The sequence below is a fragment of the Rhinolophus ferrumequinum genome, chromosome 22 (assembly GCF_004115265.2).
Source record: "Rhinolophus ferrumequinum isolate MPI-CBG mRhiFer1 chromosome 22, mRhiFer1_v1.p, whole genome shotgun sequence".
In the NCBI taxonomy this organism is placed as follows: domain Eukaryota; kingdom Metazoa; phylum Chordata; class Mammalia; order Chiroptera; family Rhinolophidae; genus Rhinolophus; species Rhinolophus ferrumequinum.
In genome coordinates, this window is record NC_046305.1 from 26426358 (window position 1) to 26442029 (window position 15672).

General features: G+C 48.6%; 1 protein-coding gene across 2 annotated transcripts in view; it reads left to right on the plus strand.

Moving 5' to 3' along the window:
* Window positions 1–12940: 12940 nt before the first annotated feature.
* The window catches only part of LRRN2 (leucine rich repeat neuronal 2), a 125650-nt gene continuing 122918 nt past the window's right edge, over window positions 12941–15672 (plus strand). For both annotated transcript variants that reach the window (XR_004421483.1, XM_033091965.1), the window contains exon 1: window positions 12941–13341. The gene's annotated coding sequence lies outside the window, so the exon portion shown is untranslated. The remainder of the gene's footprint in view (window positions 13342–15672) is intronic.

The window sequence follows — 15672 nt, forward strand, 5'->3', positions numbered from 1 at the left end:
TCTCCACTGCCACTGAAACCACAAGCTCACCTAGACCCATTCAGAAATCCCTAACCTTAGAACTGCCAGCCTCAGCGACGCTGTCTGCATGCTGTAACCAGGCACACACAGATGTCGGAACCCCTCCTCCTTCTCCCTCTTGCCCAGGCCAGGCCTCCCTCTGCCAACGACAACAGTACTTGGTTCCACTGGCTCCCTTCATCATAGCCTTTCACTGTTCACCAGCATTGTTCCCACCCTCCCATCACAGCCCCAGTTAATCTAATATCCATCAAAAACCTGCACGGGCCTTCTCTAGGAAAGGAGAATGAGAGATGCTAGAGAAGAGTCCTTGACTGCTATCTAGGAGCTCACAGTCAAGAAGAAACAACATGACACGATAGTCATCTATGATGTCAAAGACCAGCTAGCTGGACCCCCTTGTTTTGAGGAAACTGGAGATGGTTTACTGATTTGCTCAATGTCACAGAGCAAGTCAGTGGCAGAGCAGGAGCTAGACTTCAGTACTGTTTCCAGAATTTATTGTAATATGTGTGGATGTGGTGTCAGACAGATCTGGGCTTGTCTCCCGGCTCTAACATTTTCTAGCCACGTGACCTTTGAAAAGTCACCCACCATGTCTGACTCTTAGTTTCCTTATGTTTAAAACAAGGGGACCAATGCCTTGCTTACAGGGTTCTCATAATTTTTAGGGTAAAGTGACATAAAATGGAGGGCAATAGAATGAATTCAGTAGATGGTGACCACAGGAGTGGAAGATGTAGGAGAAAGAACAATAATGGTGGCTGACATGACTTGTGTCAAGGACTCTGCATGTACTTCTTCACCTCAACCCTCTGGAGCAGGTGTTTTTATTTTTTAGTGCCGTTGTAGAAAATGAGACCCCAAGAAAGCAAGTAACTGGCCCAAGGTGACCCAGCTAATAGTGGGAGAAGCACTGTGCAACCCACTGGGCATCCTGCCTGTGGTCCTCTGCGGCCTCATACACAGCTCCTCTGACTCTCAACCTGTAAGCATTTATTGAGTCCCTGAGGTTTATAAAACACTCTGGAGGTATAGAACAAAATAAGGTGAAATCCTTGCCATCTAGGAACTTATAGTTTGGGGAGAAGTGACATAAATATAAAAAGATAACTGACAGTCCAAATCAATACCACATAATTCCCATGTGAGCTCCAACTCAGGGGGAATCACAGTGGGTTGGAGTTATCAGGGAAGGCTTCACAGAGGAGGCAGGGACTCCATATGAACCCTGAAAGATGGGAATGTTCAAGAAAAATGGAAAGGCTGAGATAGACTTTCCAGAAGGTAGAAGCAGAATGAGGAAATGTCCAGAGGAAAGATTAATCGCAGTATGGAGAGGGGACATTGAGTCCCATATTTACATGTCACCTTTTCATTCACTCATTCACCTCTTTACTCATCCAGTCATTCAGCAAATATTTCTTGAGCATCTACTATTTGTCAGGTATTGTGCTAAATCTTGGGGATAGAGGAATGAACAAGGTATGGATGCTGTTCTCAAATAACTCAGTCTAGTTGGCAAGACCAACAGTGCAATGTAAAAATATTAACACAGACAAGTTTGGACGCTAGGGGATCCAGAGGACGGGCCCTCCATCTATTGTGGGAGCAGGCAAGGTTTTCTAGAAGAAGTCATGTCTATGCTGAAACATGAAGGACCCAACAATGGAATGATTTAAAAACACTCATACTCACTATCATCATGATCAGCATTGTCAAAATGACTTACATTTATTGAGCCCTCACTAAGTAGAAGGGACTGGATTGGGTACTTTACATATATTCTCTTCTGTACTAATGATATTCCTATGAGATACATGGTATTTATTACCCCTATTTAGAGATGAAGAAGTAGAGGCTAAGAGTATTTACATGACTTGTCCAAAGTCACTTGGCCAGGAATGGCAGAGTCAAGATTCAAACCAGATCAGATAAGTCTTAATCTTTGTGTCCTTAGCCATTCACCAAACTAGAAGTCAGGAGAAAGTATGCTTAAATCCCATGGTGTGTGTGTGTGTGTGTGTGTGTGTGTGTGTGTGTGCGCGCGCACGCGCGCTCCAAAGGCCAGAACACCAAAAGCAAAGAAGCCCCCAGAAGAGCCAGAGGCATCTCCTCCTTTTTCCTGAGCTTTACCCACCCCTCAACTCCTTGGAAGAACGAGCCACAGGGGAAGTAGGGGTAGGGGCACAGGATGACTCTAAGTTATTGCCAGGGCAGCTCAGCTGAAGTCCTACGTCTGTCGTCACCAAACTCCCCAATTAACAAACCAAAACTGTTAACCACAAATACACTTATAGAAGTCATTCTCTGAGAGAAGCAGCCTGCAGTACCACGGTGGGCTGTAGACCAGCTTTGCCATTAACAGGGTGTCAGGATCTTCACCTATGAAAGGAGAAGCTATGTCTAGGCAAGTCGAGTCTCTTTGTAAGGAGAGAGGAAAAAGAGTAAGATACACTCCTGGATGATTGCATACCTTCCTGGGAGCCCTACAGGATCAGGATCGGGGTGGGTCTAGACGAGCTGCAGGGAGACGACGTGTGACTTGAGACCTGTGTCCTTCCCTTCCAGAGACTAAGGGTGAGGAGAGACAGCAGATCTGCTGGGATTGTTCCTGTGGGATTGGGGGGATGTTAAATGAATCAAATCTTAGAATGGCTCTTTCAGGCCTGCCATCCTGGACTCCGCTAGGGCAGGCAACACTGCACATCCCCCAACAACTGCAGGGCAGAGCTTCAGACCACCAGGAGCACATCAGAGTTCAGAGAAAACATACTTGACCTCAAAATAAAGCAGCAACAGAACGTCAGTTCTGTGGTAATTGAATTCAGGATCCTCCTTAAACTTGAAGGTGAAGCTGATTAAGCTTAGAATAATCAAATAAACACAATAAGTTTATAGTTCTCCTTCACAGGGTGGATAATCCACTTAGAATACAATACCTCAAGAAAGGCATAGGCTGGAAATGTGTAGCGCTCCCAAACAAGATTATAATGATTCTGGGAAAATGGATTCTATGTAGGTTAGAAGGAGAACTAAAGTATTTTAGCTATGTTCTTAATCCTTGAGAATGCCAGGAGAGTCTGGCCTTTCCAAACACACCTGAATATCATGCCAGAGTCCAAAGGCAGACCAGGGGCTGACAAACAGTGTGAACAAACGCTGGTTCTTTTTTTTTTTTCTTTTTCTTTTTGGAAACCAGGAAATGGGTGTTGGTACAGTCCACAGACCCCATTCAGATTTCACTGATTTCACATGCACGTGTGTGTGTGTGTGTGTGTGTCGTTCTATGCATTTTTATCATGTGTAACCACCACTACAATCAAGATACAGAGCAATTCCATTCAAAAAGTTCACTTGTGCTACCCCTTTACAGTCACATCATACCCTTCTTATCCTTAACCACCCCTCCTCCCCAAACCCTGGCGACTGCTAATCTGTTCTCCATTTGTATAATTTTGTCATTTTGAGAATGTCATATAAATGGAATCACACAGTATGTAACCTTTTGAAATTGGCCTTTTCCACTCAATACAAGGTCCTGAGATCCATCCAAGTCGTGTATATCAATAGTTCATTCCTTTTTGTTGTTGAGTCATATTCTATGACAGGGATGAACCACAGTTTGTCTAACCATTCACTCACTGAATGACATTTGGGTTGTTTGCAATCTGGGGCTATTACAAATAAAACTGCTATGAACATTCATGTACAAGACTTTATGTGGGCATAAGTTGTCGTTTCTTTGGGGTGGCGTGCCTAGAAGGTGATTGCGGGATCATATGGTAAGCATGTGTTTTGTTTTTAAGAAACGGCAGGTCATGGCAAATGAACAGATAGGCACATCTGAAAATTGCAGCATCTCCATCACATGGCCAGATGTGTCCACCAAGTCTGGGCTGGGCCCAGCTGAGAAAGAAACTGACACTTACCGCCCTACCGAGATTGAGACTGCAACTGACACAGCCAGGAAATAACAAAAAGCAATTGGAAGGAAGAGCTATCTGAAGTCCAAAGCTATTCAAAGCAATGTAGGGAGAATGCAGAAACAAATTTTAAACAGCAGAGTGATACTAGCCTCCAATAACCCCCTAAACACCCTAGAAAGATGGGCTGCCCAAAAGATAACTTTTCAAGCCATGAGAATGTGCTAGTAAATTGGAGCCCTGAGCATAAAGAGCAGTCAGAGGATTAATTGCTCACTAAGGAGCCCTGTGGTCCAGCCCCAGCTTCCCACAGATTCTGCCTCAGCTGACTGGAGGGGTGTCAGGTGGAGAGCAGAGGACCATTCACTCCCTCAACAAACATTTTGTGAGGGCCTACTATGTCCAAAACACTGTGCAAAGCTTCTGACTCAACCAAAAGAAGCCAGTATCTGGACAGGTAGTCACCATTTGAAGGTGGGTGAAACATAAGTTCTGCAGAACGAGAGGATGCTAAGGTCGTCCCAAGGTACTGTAAGAAAACTAGCATCTCCACCAGCTGGAGCTTCTTAGCAGAGGGCAGACTAACAGGACCTGTGGAGGAGACTGAGTGTTGGGACCTTAGGAACAATAGCTAATACTTATGGAGCACCTTCTCAGGTACCAGGCAACAACACTGTGTCAAGCACTTGATAATTATTTAATACTGCAAGATTCATGCAATGTATACTAACTGAGTTTCCTACTATTTGCCAGAATGAGCAAACACTGATTTTACGGGATGGGGGAGCAACTTGGACAACAGACAAAAGGGTCTTTAAATAATCCCTGTCTGTCATGGCCAATGCGTTTCTGATTTCCTGTGCTGGATATTAGGGCAGTGATTCAGTGATTCTCTGATGGGGAGCGGTGGAGGGCTAAATCTCCAACTTGGATCTTACATAGAGGTTGAAGAAGCATATTCAAAATAATGCTACATTTCTATATTTGGAAAAAATTATTTTATTTTTATAATAAAAACTAGAGTAAGTCAGCCTTGATAAAATGGCATTAGCTAGTGTGGATATATACAGCAAAACAATAATTTTCAAAGAGGGCAAAGTTCTGGGGCAAGATGCAGCAGAATCTCTGAAGGTGTGTGTGCATATTTTTATGCTTATCCCAAAGAGGGTTCAAATGAAAAGAAAAAAAGTTAAAAACATTGTATTAGGGGGTTATCACATTCACCCTGGTCCTACCCACTTTCTTAAATGATAGACCCTCTCCCAACCACAGTCCGACTGCATGTGCTTCAGAGCACTGGTCAGCGGCCTTAGATGCCTCATGCTCCGTCTTTCTTCGATTAATTCTGTCCTCTTCCTCCAAGAAGCCCTTTGTCCCGCTTTTCTCTGAAGGTTGTGGAAGGAAGAAAGTACCTGTCATTTTGGAAACTGACTGGAGCTAGCGCTGGCGGAAAATGCCCTTCTGGTGGTGGATTTGTCAGAGAGTCTGCTTGGGTAGTAAGGGTCCTGCTGCATACAGCATTCCCTCTGATAAATCTGATAGTGAATGGGAGGGCAGGGAGGCTAGGGACTGGGAGACCATAGGGTCTCCATCCTGAAGCACCCACTGAACAGCATCTGGCAGCCCCTAGAATGTTCTAAACCTCAATCGGTGGAAAAGGAGCAAGATCAGCTGCTTCTTTTTGTCCTTTAGAAAAAAAGATACATTCCAGATAATTTCATCGTGATGGAAGAGGAAGAACCGCTGAAGTAGCAAAGGAAATAAATTAACGCCATCTCAGCTAAAATCACACACAATTAAAACCTGGATCTGAATGTACTTTCCTGTGCAGAGAGAGCATCTTGAAAATGACATGCATTAGTCATCTGCTCCAGCCACCCTACACAATGTATGGGGAGATCATCTCTGCATTGAAGGGGGACAGGAAAGGAGAGGGTCTTTGTGCCTGAGCCCAGTCCTTAGCGATCTGTTCTCCCGTCTGGAATCTGAAACACCCCACTTGTCTGTAACAGAGCCATCTAGGTGTCCCAGGCTGGAAGAGGCCTCTTATCTTCCCTTCCACGGTGGGGCCCACCCAGCAGAGGCAGGAGCCTGGGATCTGGGAAGGGATTTGGACCATTAGTCATTTATGCAGAAACACACAGAAGTGGCCCAAGCTCCTGGACTCTCTGCCCAGGGTCCTGGCCTGTAAAAAGCCCAGCATTTTGGGTGTCACCCCGTCATGTTCCGCCTTCAGGCAGATCAGTCTCCCTCAGCTCACGGAGAGGTGGTGTTAATTTATTTCCTCAGCTCTCTTCTTACCCTACTTTTCTCCTTCCTCTCCGTATAATTGTTTCTTTTTCCAGAAAAGAAACCCCTCAGCAAAGGAGATGGGTTTATTGCAACTGAAGAAAAAAAAAGACATCATGAACTTTATGAACCAAAAGGCCCCAGGTCCCACATACAGAGGCTGGTGACAGTGATAGGCTGTTCTCTGAAACCCTGGGGTTCAAATAGAAAGAAAAGTGATTCTAGCAGGAGGAGAAGTAAGAATAAAACGTTAGGGTGAGCTTTCTGGCAGTGAAGATTTTAATCCCTTTGATTAAAATCTCGGGTATTGTGGGGTCTCTTTTCGATGAGAGGTAGGGGAATTGTGGAGGGAAAAAAGAAAAAGAAAAAACAACCCAGTGGACTGCGACCAGAGGACATGGGGCTGAGTCTGGTTTGCACCTCTTCTAGCTGGGAGACTAGCCACTGTGAGCCTCATAAAGACTAAGTGAGGCAATATACTGAAGGCTCCCAGCAGACTGAGGAGCTCAGTGTCAATTTTTCCCCAATTGCTTATCATGCAGGACAGCTCCTCAGGACAAGAAAATGGACCAAGCTGACCTCTGCCTGGAGAACCATTTAATCTAGGAACAAGACTGTGCCCAGGCCATGGCTTCCTCAGTCCTCTCTCCCTCTGTCCATTTTAAAGCCTAAGTGTCAGGATTTAGGGCCCAGGATGCTTGCTTTAGGCTGCTTTAGGCTAGCTTGGCTCGTTCTAGTTCTAGTCTTGCTGCTCAGTCCTCTGCTTTTGCTGTTCAATGTGTTTCTGGACAGGAAGCATATAAGAGCTCCTGATGAAGCCACAGTCCCAGGGGTGTCATCTGGACTCATTAGTTTTTACCGATTCACCTCTCCCTAAACCCATGGAGGTTAGATGGAAAGGACAAAGTCAGACAGAGCTGAAATCACCCAATCAATAATGCTGTTCGATCCAGGGAACAACTCAGACACTTACCCCAGCCCTGAGCACTCCTGTGTGGGGACCCCAGGAGGGGCAGGGAGATATATGGGAGGATTCTGTCCTACGCACAGAGAGCTTATGGGAAGTCTACCATGAGCAGGTCCTCTGCTGGCACTCTGGGGAAATGGTAATGAATGATACAGTTCCTTGGGGGAATTTATAATTTAAGTAGGAAGGCGGGACACCCAGATCAAGTAATGTTCAGACAAAGTGCAAATGATGGCAAATAAATATAAAGTGGCCTAAACCATGACTATTCCTGCAGAAGGGAAACAGAGTGGAGTGATCAGAATCAGGAGTGAATAGGGAAAGTTTCCTGCAAAGGGCTGAATTTTCTCCATGGTTTATAAATGGTCCTCCAAGTGTCATCCTCAGAATCCCTTGGAGCGCTGGTCATAAGTGCAGTTCAGGAACCTACTTCAGACCAACTAGGTGGGATCCACGAAACTGTATTTCAGTCAGTTCCCCAGGTGGTTCTTTTGTACACACAGTTTCAAAAGCACAGATTTAGAAAGCAAAACTAGACCCAGTAGTGGCTGCTTGGAGAAATCTTAGGAGTGATCTTTGGAGAGCCCTGTGAGCTCTAGGATTTATGTTGGAATTAATTCAAAAATTGGAAGTAAAACCATAAAGACATCCTTCTCTGTGAGAAAATAAGAGGAAAATGTAAGGGTCAGAGACAGTGCAAACAGAGAAGAATGGGATTAGGATACGTGGAACCGTTTCTTTGTCTTGTGAACCATTTCTGAAATGAAATGTTCAGAAATGAATAGAGTCTGATTGGAAAAGAAGACAATCAACAGAAGTCATACCAAGTAGAAAGGCTGGATTTGGTTAAATATTTTTTAACAGGTGAAATAACTCGTGTGTACCTTATTTTCATGCTTTGGGAATAAATAGCCAAGGTTTGATGGAGACTCGTGGTAAGAAACACATTGAACATCACAACTCCATGCACCATATGTTTTAACTCACTAATGGGTCTCCACCTGCAATTTGAAAACCATTGAAGGAGATGGAAGGTGGGTGATGAGCACTTAGGGACAAAGGCTTCTTGATAGCCTTTGGGTTACAGTGAGGTGGGTCAAAATTCAAATGAAAAGGTCTTTGAGGGTCCTTGGGACTGACCTCTCAGGAAACCTAACTGTTCACCTCTCCTGCTTTCAAGTATCTTCTCCAAACTTTCCTCCTCCAGAAAGCCATTCCAGATGAGCCTCATCCAACTCCAAGCACAGCAAGCCCTGTCCCGCGGCCCCCATTCCTGGTGTGTAGACAGCCCTTGACTTCAGAGACACGCATCTCAGAATCAGCTAGCTGTGCCCACACATGATGCTGCCTAGTTCATCTGTTTCAGATGTGCCATGGGGCACAAAACCCTTGTTTCCCGGCTCAGACCTCTGGGAGTCTCCCTCTTGCCTACACAGATATCGTAGGGAGGGAAGTGGGAGTCTCCAGTCCTCTTCGTGGCTCCCTCCACCTACTCCCCAAAAGAGCATTTCTCCAAGGAATCTTTTGAAACATTAAATTACAGAGAATGGGATTTGGTTACCATATTGCCCAGTTTAGCTGTTTTATATACTCAATTCAATTTAACAAATACAGAGTACAGGTGTATCATTTACAGTTGATTAAATATGGTGTTTATACTTATTACTATAAAAATCTGGGAACCAGGACCTTGGACAAGAATGTGATTTCCATTATTACATTGTTTCTGGGCAAAACCAGATTCAACTTACATCATTTTTACCTGCAGTGCCTTTTCCAAGAATGTGCGGACTCCCTGCAGTTCCACACAGCTCTGCCATCTGCAATGTCCTCCTGCCGATCTGGTCTCTGTGATCCAAGGGTGTCTGTGGATCCTGGGAGTCCTGTCAGGGGACAGGCCAGGGGAAGATCCAGGTTTTGTGGGGCCCTCTGAAAAAGAACAAATACAAAATTAGGTGCAATGGTAATATTTCTTTAGAACTGGAAAGATCACAACACTTTACATGAGCCTTAGAAATCCAAATCCCTTTCTTCTGACATCTCTTCATTCAGTTTACCAGGAACGCTGACATAAAAAATGTTTTCTGTTTGCAAATTGACCTTCCCTCCCCATATAGAACACTTCACAACTCCTGGATCTCAGAGCTGACCCCCACTCCTCCCCACAAGTGAGCCACCCTAAAGCTTAAGCTTCAGCTTCACCATGAACCTTCCTCTGGCAGGGACCCTGTGTTCTTTCACTGTTGTTCCCTAATACCCAGAATATAGGGCTCTGCTGTCACTGAGCCCAGAGAGGAGAAGTCAGAGACCAGTGGGCCCCGCAGGCCGGTGTATCTCATCTAGGGCTCATCCGGGCACCTGAATCAGAATCACCTGGAGAGATTGCCAAGAACTGCAGAATCTGATTCTGGGGTAGGACCGGTGAGCCGGCATTTGTACACATGCTCTTGGTGATGCTTAAGACTAAGGACCACTGCTCTAGGGCCACACCCTCTACCTAGTTGGGTCACTGTGGGGACAGTAGTCCTCAGTGATTCCAGAGGCCCCATCCAGGGCCTCCTGAGGTGAAGGCCTGGCAGACAACAGCATACAACAGTGGAGGGTCCACTGAAGGAAGTGGTCTCCAGCCTCACTTCTCTGAGTTGGCTCATCTGCCAGGTTCCAGAAGCCCTGCTCTTCTCACTGCCCCCTACCACACAAATAACTCAGTGTCTGACCCTACATTAAAAAACCAAGTAGAGTTGAGCCGAGGATCATTTGTAGCGGCATGTAATCCCAGTATCCTTCTCCAGAAGCACTTTGGTGTTACAGAGTCCCTTCCAGGCTTCCTGGAAGGAAGTTATGCATGGCTAAACGTACAGATTAAACTTGGAGAGCAAAAGGTCAGTAACAGGGCCATTACATCTTCTGGGTAATTAAAGAACTTCCAAAGGACTGAATTGAGCCCTGATATCTTCCCAGGAAAGTATCTGACTCAGAATGACAGCCATGATTTGAGAGAGAAGACCATCATTTACCAAGACGTGTAATATGCCAGACACTGTGCTCACTGCCAGACACGGGTAACCCTACTACATCTCACAACCAGCCTATGAGTATGAATTAATACCCTGATTGCTAACCTCAGCTTAAGGAAGTGTGCAGGGTAGTGTAGTCCTTCGACCCCACCATCAGCTAGCTGTGGGTTCAAATCTCAGTTCTATTATGTACCACTTATGTAAATGTTAAGCCTCTTTTTTTTTTTCCAATCTTGAGTCCTAGGGTAGGTGGGATTTTCAATGAATTCAGGCATAGATGTGCTCAGCATCATGCCTTACATGTAGTAGGTGTTCCACAAGTATTAACGGCTCTTACTTGAATTAATATTTTCACACAGAAAAGAATTGGAGCTCAGATAAATTAAGCACTTTTCCTGAAGCAACACAGAGGAAGTGATAAGCAGAGTTTCAAACCTCTGGCTCTCAAACTTATGCTCTTCCCTCAGTCCCATTGGGTTGTCAGAGATTCAGAGCCAACTCAAGAAAAGATTTCCCCCCTTCTGTCTCCACAGGCAATGCAATTCCCTTATCCCTTACCCAGCCAGTGTCTTACAGGGACTGACACTTAGGAACCAGCCACATGGCAAATATTACTTGCTTTTACCTCATTTATTCTTCAATAATCAGGTATTGAACACCTACTATAAATACTAGTTTTGACACTGTGTGGAGCATTCTTACCCCCTCCAAAAGCTTGCCATCTGGTCGGCAGCTAAGACACACTAGGCAGCATACATAGGTGCTGGGAGGCTGGGACACTGGATTGAGCGCTCAGGTCCTTGAGCTGGTAGAGAACCGGTAACATTTCCTCCTTTTCACTGTCAGGCTCTATTCAGTGACGTTGGCCCTCAGAATGGTGAGGTGGCTCCACTGAGTTGACAAGGGACCCAAATATTCACGCTCAAAAGCTTGGAGTTAGGTTTTGACGCCTTTCGCTCAATTGTCAAAATCCTGCCAGGTCTTCCTTACAAAGGCCCATTGCTCTCCATTGTCACTGCTCCCCTCCCCCTCTTCCTACTGCAGCCTCCTCACTAGCCTCTCATCTTCCGGCCTCTTTCATCTCAAATCACGTGTTCTTAAAGGAGCTAAACTGCATCAGCTGCTCCACTCTTTACACCCGATGTGGTGTTATAGCAAGGACACTGTGAGTTCAGAGTTCAGATTCTTCTTGTAGATTTTGAACTCTCTGAACCTCCACTCTCCTGTCTGTTCAATGGGGTAAAAGTCAACTCTGAGGATAAAATGAGAAAGAGGTGAAAAAACCTGGCATTCAATAGTAGCTCTATAAATCCCCTCTCTTGTTCCTACCCTCCGGACAACCCATTCTCCTCTGCTTGTCTCCACTGTCCTGCCTTTGCTGGTCCCTGTTTTCTCTGCCAGTTCAAATCCTATCCCTCCATTTGGACTCAGCTTGAAATCCAAGTCCTCCTTAAAACCTTCCATGAATAACCCTAGCCCAGATGGCTTTTTCTTTCTATATTTCTATGGCACTTCCATTGCCTTGAAATGTTAAAAATTTGTTTTGTATAGTTCCAGCTTGTCCCTCTAAGCTCCTTGAGGCCATTGTGCCCCACAGCAGGGGTGGAGGGTGGGGACATGGCGGAGGTTTCAGAGGACAGTGGGAACTTATGTGCTTCTTGAATATATGAAGGTGAGAACACCCCTCTGTGCATACAGAACACACAGACCTTCAAACTGACTCTATAAATGCCTCCAGGCATGGATTTCCCACTGGCTGTGCCCTTGGAAAAGACAGAGCCATAAAACTCTGTCCATGTTCTGTCCAGAACTCACCTCACAGGAGGCACTGAGCTCAAGCTCTGGATGAAGGAAGACATACCAGGTGCCCTCCTGGTAGAACTCCCCATGCCTTGGACTCCACCCCACCCACTCCACTGTTGATTCTGCAACAGCGGGTGTGGCCTGTCAAGGAGCTGAGCTTGTTGCCTGCATTCTGAGTGGTTTGGGTGGACAGCCCCACTAAGTCATGGGCCTTCAGCCTTCACTCCAGCAGGACACTTACTCTCCTAAGCCCAGACTAATGGCAGGGACCCAGCCTTTGTAAGCCACCAGCACCATCCCAGCACCAACCTTCAGCATGGATCAACTCCTGCTCTCCTTCCCTAGTGTTCATAACGCCCAGCCTGCAGGGGTGTACCCCTCCTCTCCAAAGCCATGGCCCTCAGTGGGCTTGCCAGTTCCTGCCTAACACCTCAGTAGACTGACATCGTTTGCTAAGGGCCAGGGTGGGGTCATCCAAGATGTCAGAACTGCCCTGCTCAGGGGGCAATGCTGAAAGGCAGAAGAATTCAGGGGGCATCTCCATTCTTTAGGATAAGAGTTGGCTGTGTCGGTGAACAAATTCTAACCCATCACTGCATTCTTTGGTCCACGGTAACTTTGGAAGGGTAGAGCCTATTGCAAGAGGGTAAGAGCCAATATCAGAAGAGCTATCCCCTTCTCTCAGACCCAGTCGCTGTGTCCCCTTCTTTCAGCTAAGCCTTGCCTCTAAAGGCACAAGAACACCACTGGCCCCAGACACTCAAGCTTTGGCATCTGGCCCCACCCAACTTCGCCCTCCGGGGAGTGGTTGTGTGTTAGGGAGAGGGGGCCTCTGGTCACTCAGGAGTTAAAATGGCAGCGGGACTGGAGGGGGTGGCGTGGCGTGCAGACGAGGAGGAGGCGACCGGAGTGGGCTGGGGAGGTTGGGAGAGCGGCGGCGAAGCGAGTGAGGAGGGCGAGTGAGAAGCAAGGAGCAGGCGCGCGGAGGGGCGCTGGGAGCCGTGGAACCCTGCTGAGTGCACTTGGCCACGCAGCGCGCAGAGGGAGTGCCGGGCTTAACCACGCAGGCTCCGGCCACTAGCGCCGGGGGCAGCGTGGAGCCCGGGGCGTGGGGCTCGGGCGGCCGGGGCAGATCGTTGTTCTGCGGTCGCCCTCCCCTGCTCTGCCCCAGCACCACTCCCAGGACAACTCCACGGCGGGAACCTCCCCGATCTGGGCGGGCGACGCGCGGAAGAAGGGCGCAGACCAGGTTCTCCAGCACAGCCCAGGCTGCAGCCGAACGGCGTGGCGGGCCCGGGACCCGGACGGCGGCAGTGGGGTGAGTGTGCGGCTGTGGGCTGACCCCGGGCGGCGCGGGGGCCTCTGGTGTGGCTGCAGGGACGAGGCGGGGGCTGAGAAAGGGACGGCCGCGGGCGCCGCCGAGCTGCCTGCAAGGGATCTGGTGACTCGGGGAGGGAGGCGGCCGTGAGCGCAGTGGGAAAGCGGACTGGAGAATGTAAAGAAGGTAGCCGACTGCGCGGGCTGGACCCGAGGCGGCGGGAGAGGGGCCGTCTGCCCGTAACCCACCCAGAGGGGCCCGAACCGCCCCAAACTGTTGCTGGGGAGAGCGGGGCCCTGAGATGTCGGGAAGCCAAGAGGTGGCAGAGGGGTTAGGGAGGGTGTGACAGGGGCGGACAGCCGGGTGGCAGCACTCTAGAGCTGCGAGGACTACCCCTTTCTTGGAGCTCGGGTGTCTGTGCGGAGGGGACAAGATGGCCTTGGTGTCTGTCTGAAGTATCTGGAACCAGGAGCCAGGCTCCTCCGGGGTTGGCAGGAGTCTATCCGCAGCCTGGGATGGGACACTTGGGGTGGGGGATGGGCCGGCCTTGGGCTCAGCCTGGGGGCTTGAGAGTGGGAAGCGAAATCCCGAGGACAACTCTGGGCCCACCTCAGCGCCCAGGAGACAGGAGGGGTTGGCCAGCCACAGGTGGTCCGTCTGTCCTGCAGGCAAGGGCGGCGCAGGCTCTGGTTGCCCAGCCAGCGAAGAGCCGCTGGTGACCGGGCTGAGCTGAGAAGCTGAAGGTGCTGGAGCCCCGGGCCCTGGGGGCGGGCCTAGGGGGTATTGCTGTGCTCCTCCCCCACTCCCGTCCCTATCCTTCCTCCCCCACCGAACGAACAGGAAGGAAAATGTCAGCTGGGCTTTGTGCTCTGTTCCTCAGGCTGCCGCAGCTCCCATCTGTTGAAGCCAACGGAGCTTCTAATGGCAGGGTCGGGAGGGGGTGGGCTGGGCACAGCTCTCAGTGGCAGAGATGGACAGCACAGGCCCTCTGCTTGCAGACCCCAGGAGGTGGGTGGTAGAGAGAACAGACTCCTCTGGTCAGGGGAGTAGAGGTGGCTCCCCGCCAGCTTGGTCACCATCATCAGGAGCTCTGGGTCTTTCCATGTGCCCAAGCCCAAGCCAGGCTCCCCCTTCCCCACCAGCCCGGGATGGACTCTGGTCCAGTGTCCTCTTCCTGTATGAGAAGGCCAGGATCCCCTCCCACTGCCCACTCTTCCTTACAGTTTCCTCCAACGAAAAGCACTGGGCTTGGGGTGAGCAAGGCTGTGTACAGGGAATGAACCCCCATCCCCACCTGTGGACCCTGTTGTTATCAGAAAAAAGTCACATGTGGGTGGCCTGACCCACTTTTCTGACTGGCCAGGTGCCCTTGTGGGGAGAAGATGGAAAGAGAGGGGCATAGCTAGGGGTCTGAGCCTTCTAGGCCCTTTGCTTTACCCTGGGCTGGCTCACACTGTCTCCTCCTTCCTGCCTAGGGGGTCCCTCTGGACATGGCATGGGATGTCATTATTTAGAAAGGATGGCACTAAAGGCCTCAGTGCTCCAGGGATTGAGACCTGCCCAGGGTCTAACAAACACCTGGTGTCTAGGAGCACCGTCTCCCCCAATCCATACCTTCCCCCTGGCACAGCCTAACCCAAAGGAGACACCAGATGCCTGTGGGAACTCAGAGGTCTTCTAAGACGAATTCCACCCAGGCTGAGACAACAGTTTCCTCTGTAACTCTTCACAATTCCTCCCCACTCTCCATTTTTCCCCTGTGCCTTCCTCCTTCCTCCTTTTTCTCTCTCCTTCACTCTTCACTCCTTTCCTCAAGCATCACTTCATCTCCCTTTCTTCTCACAATGCTCTCCCTCTTCTTTCACCCTCCTTCTCCCCAAGACTTCTCCCTCGCTCCCCTCCAGGTCTCTGTTTTCACATTTGCTCCCCCTTCTCTTTCATAAATCGCAGCTTTCATCACAAGGTGCTCTGTGCATTGCTGTGTCCGCTTTGCAGAGGAGGAGCCGGGGCTGGTGGGCCTGGCAGCTGCATTTCCCTGGCATGTCTCCTGTACCCTACCATTTGCCCCTTTTACCCCTCTTTTCTTTATTTGCAAGGAAAAAGGAAATGCACTGTTTTTTTAAAAAATAATCCTTCCTTCAACAATTTATTGAGCACCTACTATATGCCTAGCACTATTTTAGGATGTAAGGATACATCGATTAAACAAACTTCCATGTCTCAGGTTAGAACTGAACTTGTACCTGGACTTCCCAGCTGATTAGTTCTGTACCCACCAGACTCTTTCAAAGATCCACTGCTTGAGTGGGGGGGCGGGTAGTGTGAACAGTC